The following is a 14,501-nucleotide window of genomic DNA, read 5'->3' as shown; positions in this document are numbered from 1 at the left end:
ATCAATGCTTTGAAATCTGGATTCTTTGGCAGTGAAGTTGCTCTGAACTTTGAAGCTCAGGATCTTGAACAATGGAGTCACTAGGTGAATGATTTCAACCTTCATATGTGTCTGACTACTGTCCACCATCAGCAATCAGATCTGCAACTTGAAAAATCTTTCCCAGAGAATATCTATCACCTTTTCCCCAGCAACAACACCAATATGTTAGCACTCAGAATGAACCTCAAGGCTAAGAAGAGACAATTCTGAGGTAACCACAGACCAAGCTTTTGATCTGGCATCTAGCCCTCCCAGACCAGAGAGGGATATCTCTTTGATAACTGAGGGTGGCTGAAATAAATAAATCTTAGGCTAGCTATGACGAACAAGGATTTGGTTGAAAATTGTGGGTCGAAAATAGCCAAAGAAGGGACCATTGGGCTATGGAATCGAGCCTAGTTTCTGTCGGCAAACTTGGGGCAAAGTAAGCACAATGTTCAGCTAGATTAAAGATATAATGAGAGAAGAAAGGAGGAAAAATACCAATGCTCTGGAGGCATCAATTAGGGCATGGGTCTACAGTTTCAACTTTACAAGCAAGAGAAGCACATGGTTACTCAATAGAGCATCTAACAGAGGATGGATTCTGAAAAGATAACCACTACATTAAACAACATAATCATTGTGAAAGGAGCATCGTGTGTCAATGGGTTCCTAACACTTCCCTTAGAGAATTTTGTAACAAAATTAGCAGAAAAAACAAAGCATGGAAATGAATTTACAAGAAAAACATGTTGCACATTAAACACCGTGATGGATCCTAGGTTTAAAGGGCAAAGACTGCTCCAATAGAATAATATTTAGAAAAGTTTAAGCTTTACACAGTCTAATAGCAGCTTTCCTCTGCTAAAAATTTCGACCCTTTACACTCTGAAATTCATAAAATATATACAATTAGCTTATCCTTGTACTAAGGGAGTTGAGCTCAACCATCTCCCTAAAGATAGAAACAGTTACATTAAATTTGGACCGAATTTTTGAAAATAGCGGTCAAAGATGAGCTCGTATCTCTTGAAAAATAACACCTGTTACAAAATTGAAAGAGGTTTCAGTAAATAAGGTCATGTTTGAGAAACACCTCTCTTAAATTTTGGAAATTCTTTTCCAGTTGCTCAGAATCTGTTCCACAAAAGAATCTCTAAAACAAGAATTCATTAAATATTTAAATCTGTAAAAATAGGTTGTAAAGATCTAGTCAAATATTCCAATTCACGACACCTATGAATAAACTGAAAGAGGTTTTTGTTATATGGCTCGTGGTTGACAAAAACCTCCTTGAGTTTCTCAAAATTACTTTCCATATGTTGTAAAATGGCGCCGCACTACAATGACTAAAACAGTAAAACAAATGAAAAATTTGTTTTGTTTTAATGTAGGCTTCAAATATCACTGCATATCTCCCACATAGTAACACCTGTGCATAAAATGAAGGAGGTTTTTGTTATTTGGTATCTAATTGACAAAAATTCTTTCACTTTTGTAAAATTCATTTCCATTACTTTAGAAACTAATTTTGTAGTAAACTTGTCCTTGTGTGCAGCAAATGACCTCAAAACATGCATAACCAAGAATCAATCATTCATTTCGATCATATCTTCTGATCCAGGAACTGGTTCCGGGCGTGCAATATACCGTTGGAAATATATTTCTGAGCTACTTTTGATGAACATACTTATGATATGATTTAAACTGAAACTTATGTGCAAAACATCTCTAAAAACCAGACATAGTAAGAGCCCATTTTGATCCTTGGTGACAAGTTGCGAAGACTGGAACAAACATGTTGCATTGCAAAAGATTAATAACATTAAAAATATTATTACTTCTAAGTTCAAAGAAAAATGTGTTGCGAGAAAGATTTAGCAGCTAAAAGAAAATTAAGATATTATAAGGAGGTCATCAACCCCACCCAAGAAGATTAAAAGCATCTCAATATTTTAACTAGCTCAAAGAAGAAAATTAATATAGCCAAGATTAGAACGAACTCTCATGAGATCCATAGTGAAACGGGCATTGGGTAGTTCCTAAAACACCATGGAGGGAAAGGATCTACCATCTCTATGAGAATATGAACATTGAGGATGAAAATCACTTCCTCTTAGAGTGCCCCGCGTACAACCACATTAGATCCCAATTTCATAATCTTTGTTGCAATACTGGCCTTCCTAGCCTTTTACGATTTCAAAATTATAGTAAGCTCAGGAGGCTTCTCTCCAAGCTTTTTGAGCATAGGAATAAAATCTTAAATCAAACTAAATAATTCATTTCTTTAGGTTCAATAGACCAAAGTTTGGTCTCAGTGGACGTTAACCATCATCATCATCATCGTCATCATATATATATATATATATATATATATATATATATATATATATATATATATATATATATATATATATATATATATATTACGAATTAGTTGGATTTTTAATATTTTTGTTCATTCATTAGGTATTTATCTTGATTTTTGGTCGTTAAACTCTTCTTTCAATCAGTCACTCCCTTCCTGCCCTAAAGATGGATCCCCCTTGCGATTGGAAACATGGACAAGATGTATATAATATTGTGGATGACATGAATCATAATTTTCCAAAAGAAGGCCACAAAAGCTTAAAATATAACATCATACATGCCATTAAGCCCCATAACTTATAAAACTGATAGAATATTGCACTCTCTAGAACAAAAAATCGAACCCATACAAATTAGTTCCCCCTCCCTTTTATAGGGAGAGTCCTAACAAAAAAAAAAAGTTACAAAATATCTCCTAGTGTGATAGCTCTCTAAACTAATCAGTTGTGTGAGTGTGCCAAAGGCCTAGTTGTTCTAATCATAACATAACAACCTAATTCTTTATTGAAAATAAAATATTTACAAAATTGCCAAAATGGTGTAGATATATCATGATTCCAAATCATAAAATATCTTCAATATCGACTCACTTGATTCTTTGAAGTGGACTTAGACTCCACCACCCAAATTCGTGGTGGGTTGATTAGCTAGTCACACCTTTGCCATAAAACTAGGTCTAGTACAAGAGTGTGAATAAGGGTACAATAGGCCATCCTAAGATTTTTGAGCTCCGTGTAGTTTGGCCTGGAAATGAATGATGTCTTCACAAGCCACTACAGTTGGAAGTCCTTTTGCAGATAGTTCACTATGGTCCCCCCTTAAGAGTGACGGTCTTCTCATGTGATGAGCCCACCTTTCTCTTGGACTCGACTAACAATTGTTCATAGTGCTCCCAAGGTAGTAGTTTTCCTTGGAAATCCCAACAGTTGGGTAGGCCCACACTGGTTATCTAGTCAAAATTAGAATTGAAGGTTGCAACATACCTTGCCAGCTCACTCATGCATGCTTCAGACTTATCCCTTGCTTCCTTCTTTTGAATTACTTTAGTGATTTCCAAGATCATGCCTATCCTATCAGTTATGTCTATTGCCCTCAATTCATCAGCCAATTTCTCATTAAGGAGCTTGATGAATCTCTCTGTAGTGCTAGCATTCTTAGCATTCTCCTCTTTGGCTAATAGGATAGAGAATTTGGTGCCCTTTACTGTAGCCTTTTATTCTGCAACCAATAGATGATGCCCTCCCATATTATCTGCATAGTTTGAACAATGTCTATATTGCCCTTAAGCTTGTTTTTTAGCTCTTTGATATCATACTGTGCCACCTGATACTTGTTATTAATTTGATCCACACTTTCCTGGGTGGAATGGAGCTATTTCTCCTTATTCTTTAGCGTGTACTTGGTGTTGTGCAGGTCGATTTATGCCTTCTTTAACTCACTCTCTGATAGCTACAACTTTGTGAGAGCCTTAGTTAACTGCTCAGTAGGATTTTGTGGGTTTTAAGGAACAATCACAACACATATATGGGAATCTATCTTTTGTTGTAGCTCTACTACCTGCATTTTGAGGGCTACTACTTCATTATTCCTCTCAATTAACTCTTTGGATAGGATTTCCTTCTCATTTTCAACCCGTGTCATCTCCTTGGTCTGTACATCCTTTGTAATAATAATTTTAAGTTGTTGCCTTAGTGACTAAATTTGTCATTGTGAGCCTTTAATAGTGCCTATGTCAGCCTTATCATTGGGATCCATTTGTATCCTTCATTTTGGAGATGGAGGGCTCTTGATTTTTCCTTCTCCTATTTCAGCTTGGTAGCTTCTTTATCTAGTAGCTTCTCAGCCTTATTGATGGTCAAAGCTCCCTTGCTTAATTCACTATAGATCATTTCCCCTGCTTCGCATGTAAAATAATTTTATCCTGTAAGTGGACACTAGTCATGTCTAGAGAAAGGTGAAATGTTCTAAACTTTGGTCCAAAGGGGAGGGATTGCATTGAGGGATGATACAGGGAGAAGTTCATATGATTTATTTCTAGGTCCATGGAATCCAAGAGCATGGTCTGATAGAGCACTAACTGTTGACACCTAATCATGGGGATTGGGTGAATAGTTGTAAATAATGTAAATAATAAATAATGGAAAAGGAAGAGTCATTGGGAGGTGAAACCCAAGAGTCACTCCCTCGTGTATATAACTGTGAACAATCTAAATGAATAAACACAGTTCATTTGAGGAGTTACATATTGGCCTAACATGGTATCAGAGCCATCCTCTGCTCTCTACTCTCCGCGTACTAGCAAATCGCCTATCCACAATGCCTATTAGTTAACACCTCATATCCACACCGCTTGTTGGTTAACACCTCTCTCACTATTGCTACTTAGAGATGCTTCCTGGAGGTGTTGCGTGAATGCAATGCAATTACTTTATTTTGTGAGTTTTGTGTCAGCACTGTAAATGCCAACTCCGATAAGTGAAAATTTTCCAGTTGTGGCTCTGAATAGTGAATTTTTATTTTAGATGCTAACTATGAGAATCTTAGAGTATATATATCAATAATAATGCATGCCCTGGAAATGAAAAATCTATATTGAATGTGAGGGACAATTTAGGTTAAATATTTAAAGGTTGTGCTTTCGATACCCCGAGCCTTGAATTTCAGAAGCACTTTGGCTTATAATGGTACAAGATGGATGAGTAATGTTGTTTTTTAGTTATAACATGAGTGTAAAAGCCGTGAAGTGTTCAGATGAAGGTAAAAGGAAGTGGTTGAAGGTCATTATGGTTGTATGGTTTTTTATGCACATCCAAGCACATTGAAATTTTGAGATATTTGGCTACAATTATAGAGCCATCCACTATACCACCCTCCCCATAAACCCCCACCCTCATATACTCCCTACCCCATATACACTCTCCCCCAATACCACCTTCCCCCAAATAACACCTCCCTCAAATATACCTCTGCCATATATGAGAATTAGATTTTGTACCATTAGGAGTGAAATTTTGCAGCAGAAGTAATTTTTTTCTACAATACAAAGATTTTACAATGCATTCATTGATATCTATTGTGGGAGTGGTTCTCACCGAGAAGGAGAACTATCCAAAATGGTCGCGGAAAATCAAACACTCATTTTTAATGAGCTATGGAAAGGAGTTTGTGTTGGAGAAGGGGACAAAGAACCAGAAAATCTTACCTAAGACAAGGTATTTTCCATTTGGGAAAATAAGAATAGGAAGGCCTATGACTTGATTGTAGCATCTGTAAATGAAGAGGTGAGTCACCATATTTCGCCATTTTCAAATGCTTTCAAAGCCTTACAAAAATTGAAGGAAATCTATGACTCACACTTTGCGCTTGAAGTTGTTCAAGTCATGATTAAATTGTTCAGCCTTGAATTACAAAATGATGATCCTCTTGCTCTTGCATCAGAATTAACATCTATTATGCATGATATCAAAGTCACTAATGTTGAACTATAGATACCTCTGATATCTTTTTTCAATGCACTTTATCCAACTTATTCAAATTGTATTGATTCATTGTAAGAAAATGGAAACCTCAAAGAAATTACCATTGACTCCCTTGCGAATAAATTCGCTGAGAGAGAGAAATATTTTGGGAAGAAGACAATTCCTTAGTCTTCTGAAGAGGTTGTGTGTCTTTCACATAGATAGAAGAATCTTTCTCAATATTCTTCTAAAGGAAGAGGTGGTCGAAGAGGAAGAGGAAGAAGAAATTTTAGAGGCAGGGGGGGCAAACACTCTCACGGAGAAAAGTTTGATTTGCATTGCATGCGTTGCAATAGAGATGGATCACATGATGCATCCACATGAAAGTTTCCTTGGGACAAAATTGAGCAAGAAATAAATCAACCCAAAGGTAAAACTAATGACAAAGAGAAAGGTGAAGCACCTGAATCCGTTCATTATGTTGTGGTACATTGTAATATTGGAGTAAATGAAGACTTGTTTAATTCTTCACTTACTTCTTGGAAAAATGATTGGTTGCTTGATTCAAGAGAAACTTGCCACACAAATTTTAGAAGATATTTTTTTGAATAATTTACTGAAAATGTTGATGGATTAGTATACTTTGCAGACAAATCAAAACTCAAGCCATCAGGGCTCGGCACAATTCGACTCAAATTTCCTGGTCTTCCAGACTTTATTCTGCATGATGTTTTATATCTCCCACAGTTGAGAAGAAACTTGTTGTCCTTGGTCCACATCCACCAACAAGGAAACTCCATTCATATGTTTGATGGCAAGGTTGAGGTGAGAAAAGCATCAGATCACTCAGTTGTCATGACGGGGATAGAAGAAGAAAGGCTTCTCAAGCTGCAAGGTACCTATGCTCATGCAAAAAATTTCTCATACAATTATCATTATGATGAAGGTACATTTCCATCAAGTCTAGTATGGAATGCTAGATGTGGAAACTTGAACTATGATGGCCTTCGCTTGTTGAAGAAAAATGGTGTTACTAGTTTGCCTACAATTCCTAGGAAACTTAAGCAATGTAATGCTTGCATTCTAGGAAAGCATAACAAACAATCTTTTCATGATTCACATTCCAAAGCACATAGAAAACTTGAACTCACTCATTCATATTTATGCGGTCCAATGCCTATTCCTTCTGCAAATGGAAATAAATATATGATGGCATTTATTGATGACTACACTAGAATGTGTTGGGTTTATTTATTGAAGAACAAATCTGATGCTTTTCAAAGATTCAAGAAATTTCATAAATGGATTGAAAATGATGCACAATCTCATATTGGCTCTTTTCGCACTGATAATGGAAAAGAATACACTTCAAATTAATTTGAAAATTATCTTCGCTAACATGGGATCAAACATCAAACAACTGTGCCTTATAATCCCCAACAAAACGGAGTTGCTGAAAGAATGAATAGGACAATATTAAATATGGTACGTTCCATGATGTTTTTCAAGAATGTAAAATTGATGTTTTGGGCTGATTCAGTTCTGTGTGATGTATATGTAAAGAATAGATGTCCATGTAATACTATTGGAAATAAGACTCCTTGTGAAATGTGGTATGGCCACATTCCTTCGGTAAAGCATCTCAGGGTCTTTGGTTCCACCTGTTATGTCTTGATACCAAACGTACATAGAAACAAACTTGGTGTAAGGAGTTATAAGTGTATCTTATTGGGGTATTCAAATACCTCCAAATCATACCACCTCTATGATGAAGTTAATAAAAGGTTTGTTGTCTCTAGAGATGTAATATTCCTTGAATCTTCCAACACTGACAATGTTGTTGAGCGGCAACTTGATCACTTGGATAGATTCAGAAATGCAAAATCATTTCAAGAATTTGATAATCAGATTCCACATATTGAAGGGGTATTCCTATACCAGATCAATCTGTGGAATCTTCTTCTGAATCATTCTCTCCCCCACATGAAACTCCGACCATTGATGATACTTTGACTGATGTGATTGATAGAATTGGGAGACTCAATCTTGATTCAGTCCCAACTTAATCAACTAAGAAACCTGGACCATCTTAGAAAGTTCCCCCAAAGTGGCTGACAAAGACACTTGAAAGTGTTCATCCTTGTTATCGGGAAATCTCGAGAAATCTAGTGTCCACTCGGAGCTGCTAGTCCCACTAAGACTGGTAGCTATCTTAGAAACAAACAAACTAAAACTACTTTCATTTTCCTTTATGAGAAGTAGATAAGAGTGGAATGAAGGACACCAACCTCAGTCTTGCACTTGGTTCCTTGCTCGGTTCCTCTCCCTTCTGACAGATCCTTGTCGCTCCTCCTTTGTCTACACAGCTTCAAAGAGCACCTGTGGAATCAAAGCAGCATAATACTATGGAAGAACAGAGATCTACAATCATAAACAATATAGGACCAGATATATATTGACCACACAAATAAATATATCATCAAACATACAAGAATGTGGAGGAAAACTTGAATAGCTTTCATCCTCCAGCATGAAAGCCCTTCTTTCACCTCCTGAAAAGCTTAGATCACCCAACACTATGATATTCCAACAAGAAACCAACAACACTTCCTTACAAGATACAAAATTCCAGCCTCTGGATCTCTGGGATGAGGGATCCATATATAGGTGATTGTAGGGGGGTGAGTCAGCTTTTGGGATTCTGATTAGTGTCCTCTCTTTGATAGTCCTTGATTCCACTTAGAGATTGATGATTTCTTACTCATCCCTGGGTGAATTCAGAGAAGCAAGTGTCACAGGAGAAGTTTCTGGAAGATTCCATGACCATCCACCTCGCAAACTGTCTTTGCCATTTGTCCACTCTCGCCCATCGCACCCCATAGAAGGGATTTTCAGTATGCATCGCACCTCCCATGTGCATTAGGTGGGATGCATCGCACTTTGATCATGGAGCAGGTGAGATGGTCTAGTTTTGACCAGTTCTGAGTATTTTTTCATGGAGAACTTCTAGGAGATGATGTAATCAGCTGACCTTGTTCTTTTAGGGTATGGAACAACACTTTTAGGGATTTAGGAGCCCTTGGTTTATGGACATGTTTGATTGGGGTTGCAGTGACCAACAATTTCTATAACAATTGCCCCCTAAAGCATGAGGTCGTTAATCTTTGATGTCAGGTGAAATGCTTTATCATGAGGGTCCAAAGTTTTTTCGAGCTGGAATGCGACTTGTAATAAGATACAATACAATACGTTATCTTCATAATATTTTTCATGATCTAGTTGAGTCGCGCATTCCCATGCTCGGATTTATAAATTCATTTTCATGTACATAAGACAGACAACCATCTGTGTAGGAGACTGATGATTCTGATAGAGCCATCATCCTTTGATTCAGATGATCATCTGTGCAGCAACAATGTACATTTTATGTCTTTATTTTCCTGAATATATCGCAGCCCAGATGGATGAAACTAGATCCGAGGTCTTCAAACTCGTTCAATCTTCACTCGGAGTACAAGTCAATCCATGTGAAAGATGTTCTGGAGTCGAACAGGGACAGACATAGCCTGGTTACCAGCCAATGATGTAAGTTGTTAACAGGCGTGAGAGGAATCATCAATAATGATGATGACCCTCAAGGTACTACAATACAATTTCTGTGGTGTGAATAAGGGACTTGGCGTTGAGCACCATGCAAAATCTTTCAGTCGAAGGCCTTTGATGTAAACCTATCACCGGAAGTGAGAAACCTGCCATTGAGGCATGCAAGCTTCAAAGTACTGAAAGTGTTGTTCCTAAGTCGACTTCTTGGATAATGAGTTGATGTCAACAATAAGCGACCCGCCATAGGAGGGCGTTAATGAATCCCACATCTACGACACGGAATGGAGTAAATTATTTTGGAGGTGAAAACGATCTGATGATACAATGTTCAGGGTGGCGGTCATGAAAGAATGGAGCGTGAATGTATTGCAGCGGAAGAGACACAGGTGAATTCTCTGAGCGACTTCTCTTGAACATACCGGCGACACTGACATGATGGATTGGTAGCGTTAACCCCAAATGTGGATGGTGTGATGGACCCACGGTGATATGACCAGTGAATGGAACAACCCAACCCAACTTGGATGCGGAGTGAAAGTGTCATGTTCAAGAGCGACTTGCTACCAATAAAGTTTCTTCAAGTTTTCTTCCCAATTTTTCCCCAGTCATTGCTAACCAGTACCTCTTTATTTTTGTCAAGCTTGAGGAGGATAACATATGCTTTTTCTATAATTTTCCCTTCAGGCAAACCCATCTCTATATTTTAACGAGCCTAGCGACAATGAAACTTGTTCTTGTCTGTATGGACAAGTTTGTCGCTATTCGGTTTTAACGAGTTTAACGAAAAAGATAACTCTGTCCTTTTCAATTTTAGAGAGTCTTAAAAGGGACGTAAAGGAAACTCCAATAATCCTTTTTCGTCATGTAATCTCTTAAGTCCAAAAAAGTATAAAATAATATGAAAGGGATGAATTTTCGGTAATTTTAACGAGCCGAACAAAACAAGCGCTAGATCTTTTTGTGTAATAATCCCTCAGGTCCAAAAAGATTAAAATCTAGAGGAGGGATAGCACTTCCAGTCACTTTAACAAGTTGGAGAGGCCAATCGCTCGGCAATGTTTTCATGTTTTACAAGTCAAGTGAAAAGAGCTTAAAGGAGACTCGTTTTTTGAGGAACGAGTGATAATTTTGGGTAGCAGTTGATTCCAGGTAAGGTTTGGAATTTTCCAATCACAGCAGTGTCACAAGGATGGCTAACAGAATCATTCTTCGCAACTATTCCTCAAAAGGGGTAAAAAATCAAATGGAGGTGAATGATCGGCTAAAACAGAGTGGAGGTGATGACGAGAACACGACCAAGGCTCAAAAGCTAATGATAATGCATTCACAATGGTTATTTACTGGAAATTGGTTCATTTTTTAATGAGCTTAAATTCTGGGTGAACGTTTGTTCATTGCTTATTTTTATTTTTTAACTAGCTTGAATTCCGCATTAAAACTTCTTGTGCCAGTCATATAATAAGGATGTCTCATCTAAGATGCCATTTTTTATGGAGCTTGCACCTTACAAAGCTTTTCCCCGGATCCTTTCTTTATGCAAGTTAGGAACTACCAATCTTATGAGTTTAAAGGGTTGAGAAACTACAAACTATGGAAATAAGTGGTCGCTCTTCGCTTGCATGCCAAAAGGTTTGCATGCCCCCAGGTATAGCGAAAAATTATGAGGCTACCATATGAAATCTCTCCATCCGCGTCGCAGACAAAATGCTTCCTTGGCGATGTCTACTGAAATAGACAAAGGTGAGTGGTGCAGTTGCCTCCACTCACATAGCTTTGATGAGGGAATCTTACTCCAGTCTAATCCCATTTTCCTAAACGGATGGGTGTGTCAGACTAGTCATATATCCTCCGCAAAAACCTACTCTATACCCGAGGTTTTCCTGCCGAAACAGACCATGGTGCATGCCCCCTGGGTTTCAGTCATATCCTCCCGAATCACTCGCGCTCATCAGGTGGACGGACTGGAGATTGATGAGACATTCCTTGCATGAAAAGACCATTTAGGGATGGTATTTGAATATTTGCTATGTGTGATATGGGAAAAGACAACTGGTCTATGATCTTGACCACTCTGCCTTCGTGCGGAAAACACATTACTCTAAAGAGTGAGGAGACAATGGCTCCCATGCTATAAATATAGTCACGCCCAAGGAGTATATTATAATCCAGAGGTCCTTGGACAACCATTACGTTCATGTGAATGGTTTTCCTTCTCAATGTTATGGGCACATTGTGAAGGATCCCTAATGTTCGACTGGTTCCTTTGTCAAAGCCTGTTAGATTTCTCATCTCAGGCAGAAGCGATGGCGAACCAAGCACTTTCCAAGCAGTTGAGGAAAGGATACTCACAGAAGCCCCTTCATCTATGATAGTATCAGCCATGACCATTTTGTATATTTTTGTAATGATTCGGAATGGTACACTCGCTAGTAAACGGGGTCTGCCTAGTAGGTTCCAATTGAAGGAAACAACTAGGTTGCTTGGAGGTGGGACCGAATAGACGGCCGGATATGACTCTGATGAACTTCCTTCCTGCGGTAAAGGAACGGGTAGACTGCCCCCATGTTCATCGAAGTCGGTGTTTACGAAAAGAATTTGAATGTTTTCATTCTCATTCTCTTCGGTGATTGTCTCATCTGAAGATGGACCTTCCGAAGAAGAGACTGGGTCGATTGTTGCCTAAACCTTTTGACTTTCGTCTGGTGTGGGTTCGGCGGGTTTATCTTCAATGACAGATGCTTCGACCGAACACAATGGTTTGTCAGTCAGATTTTCAACCAGTGATGGACTTGGCAAGAGTTTCTTATATCCAGGAGGAAGCCGTAACGGTGAAACCAGATGGTCATCCAAAACTCTTTTAGCTTCATCTTGGAAGAGACAACGGTGGAGGGCATAATTTCCTTCACATAGTCTACAAGGAAATTTACATTTCCCTTTTTGTCCAGGTGCTTCGCTTTCACTGGTTGATGGTGTACTTTCAACATGGTCCTCAGAGGTTGATGACACCGGGTTGTGCAAAGGAGGAGACCAATCCCTTAAGATCTGAGGGATGCAGGGAAAATCTCGGTGGTAGTGGTCTCCTTTGCAAATGACACATGGCGATTTAGGCTTGGACGGTGAAGTGTGTGGATTTTTGCTAGACGATTCATGGTTGCCCCCTTTCACATTTGGCTCCTTCTTTTTCTTCTTTTTCTTCTCCTTCTTCTCCTTCTTCTTCTCAGTTACTTGGTTTTGGGCCTTACCGGCTTTATCAAGCGAAGAGGAAGGAGGAGAGGGAGAATCAGATGAAGTAGAAAGTTGGGGGGTAACTTTAGTATCATCTAGTTGCTGACTTGATTGCTCAAGAATCACGGTGTTCTGAACGACAAAGGTCGAGAAGAGCCATACGGGCAAGCCGATTGTCAATCTTGGAAGCGAGAATGTGGCCATATGGGGCGCACCAACGTCTCCCCAAGAGGAGAAAGGACTAGGATTTCCTCCAAGGGGAAATCCTTGGTTGGTGGACTCCATTTTTCTCAACCTAAGACCAACGTAGGAAAGGTGGTGTTATTCCGATTAAAATAAATTTTCGATGCTTTGACACAACTTGTTTTTTCAATTTTTAAGAGTCAAGAAAAAACAAAAGATGACTCTAGTCGCCTTCGATTTTTAATGAGCCCGAAGTGACAAGTGCTCAGATGGACCTTTTCTTTTAAGGAGTCTGAAAAGGAATGAAAGAGACTACTCTGGAAATTTAGACAGAGGGATTACCAAACCAATCACAAAACTACATAATACATTTTACGGTACGGCAGTCAATCTTCCTGAATGCTGTGTTCAGTGCATTGCGATCAATAGGGTGGCAGACACGGCTTCCCATGGATAAAGGATATAGCCTATTCTAGTCTCCCAATATATACTCGATAGTATGTGGGAGCACAAGTCCATACTGGCACTTGTCATCTCAAAGAGGAGGAATCACCCAACCAACAACGAAAGTGAAAGTTACCAGGCTTTACAACGTCGGAATACGTCTCTAGCCCAGACTTCTAGATGTTGTGCGTCAGGTTCCAAAGCGTTTTTAGGTTCATTAAATTTATTTTATAGTTGATATTTCTTAAGAAATTTTCCTTTTAGGTTCACCGCGTGATGTAGATGTACAATTCCTAAAATGCAATCTAAGATGATAAACAATCGTTTAATCTTCTTTTTGCAATGAAAATCCTAGCTACTAAAGAAAGAGAGACAGTATTCTTTCAACATAGAGCAGAGAGCACACACTAGATGCACTGTCCTAAATCAAACCAAAAAGTAGTATAAATGCAAATGCACGTGCATGTATTTGTTTTCAACTTTCTTAATGTGTGGATGACAAGAAGAATGCTAAGTACAAATCTGAATTATGTTTTCAAAGTGACAGTACTAACAATTTTCTCTTCAAAAACAAAAGGAAGATAATGACGACACTTTACTATTTTGAATTGAAAATTTCTTTCGACACTTGAAAAACTACTAATTCAAATCAAATACAAGAGTAACTGTATAATTGACCATCAAGAACAATAGGATTATTTTCTTTGACTGAAAACGACACTTGCGACACTTTCAAATCAAAAGACGACAGTTCAACTATGCTACTACTTTGTAAAAGAGAACTGAAAATGGCGGAAAATACATAAAAAATTTCACAGCTATTTGCACAATGGAGGCGGAATGATGGAAAGGAAGTGGGTTTCCACAGTGGTATACTGATCACAGACAGCAAAACTCTAGAATAGAGCTGAAAAGAATGAAGAAAAACCAAGACCTAGGGGCAAAATTAGCCTTTTCTGATCATCGCACCTGTAACACAGGGAAATAGGGATGCATCCCACCTACTGCACATGGGAAGTGCGATGCATCCAGATTTCCATGAAGAGAGGGTGCGATGGTACCAAGACGAGACTTTACTTGGTTCTTGGTCACAGTTTGCAACTCAGTTCAGGGATTTAGGCCAAGAAAATGATGTACAGTAAATAGAAATCACAGGGGCTGATCTAATGAGGTTACTAGAGCCACCACTAGGGC

This window comes from Pinus tabuliformis, chromosome X (assembly GCF_031772625.1).
Source record: "Pinus tabuliformis cultivar Carrire ecotype Pingquan chromosome X, CPIR1, whole genome shotgun sequence".
In the NCBI taxonomy this organism is placed as follows: Eukaryota; Viridiplantae; Streptophyta; class Pinopsida; order Pinales; family Pinaceae; genus Pinus; species Pinus tabuliformis.
Note: the sequence above shows the minus strand (reverse complement) of the source record.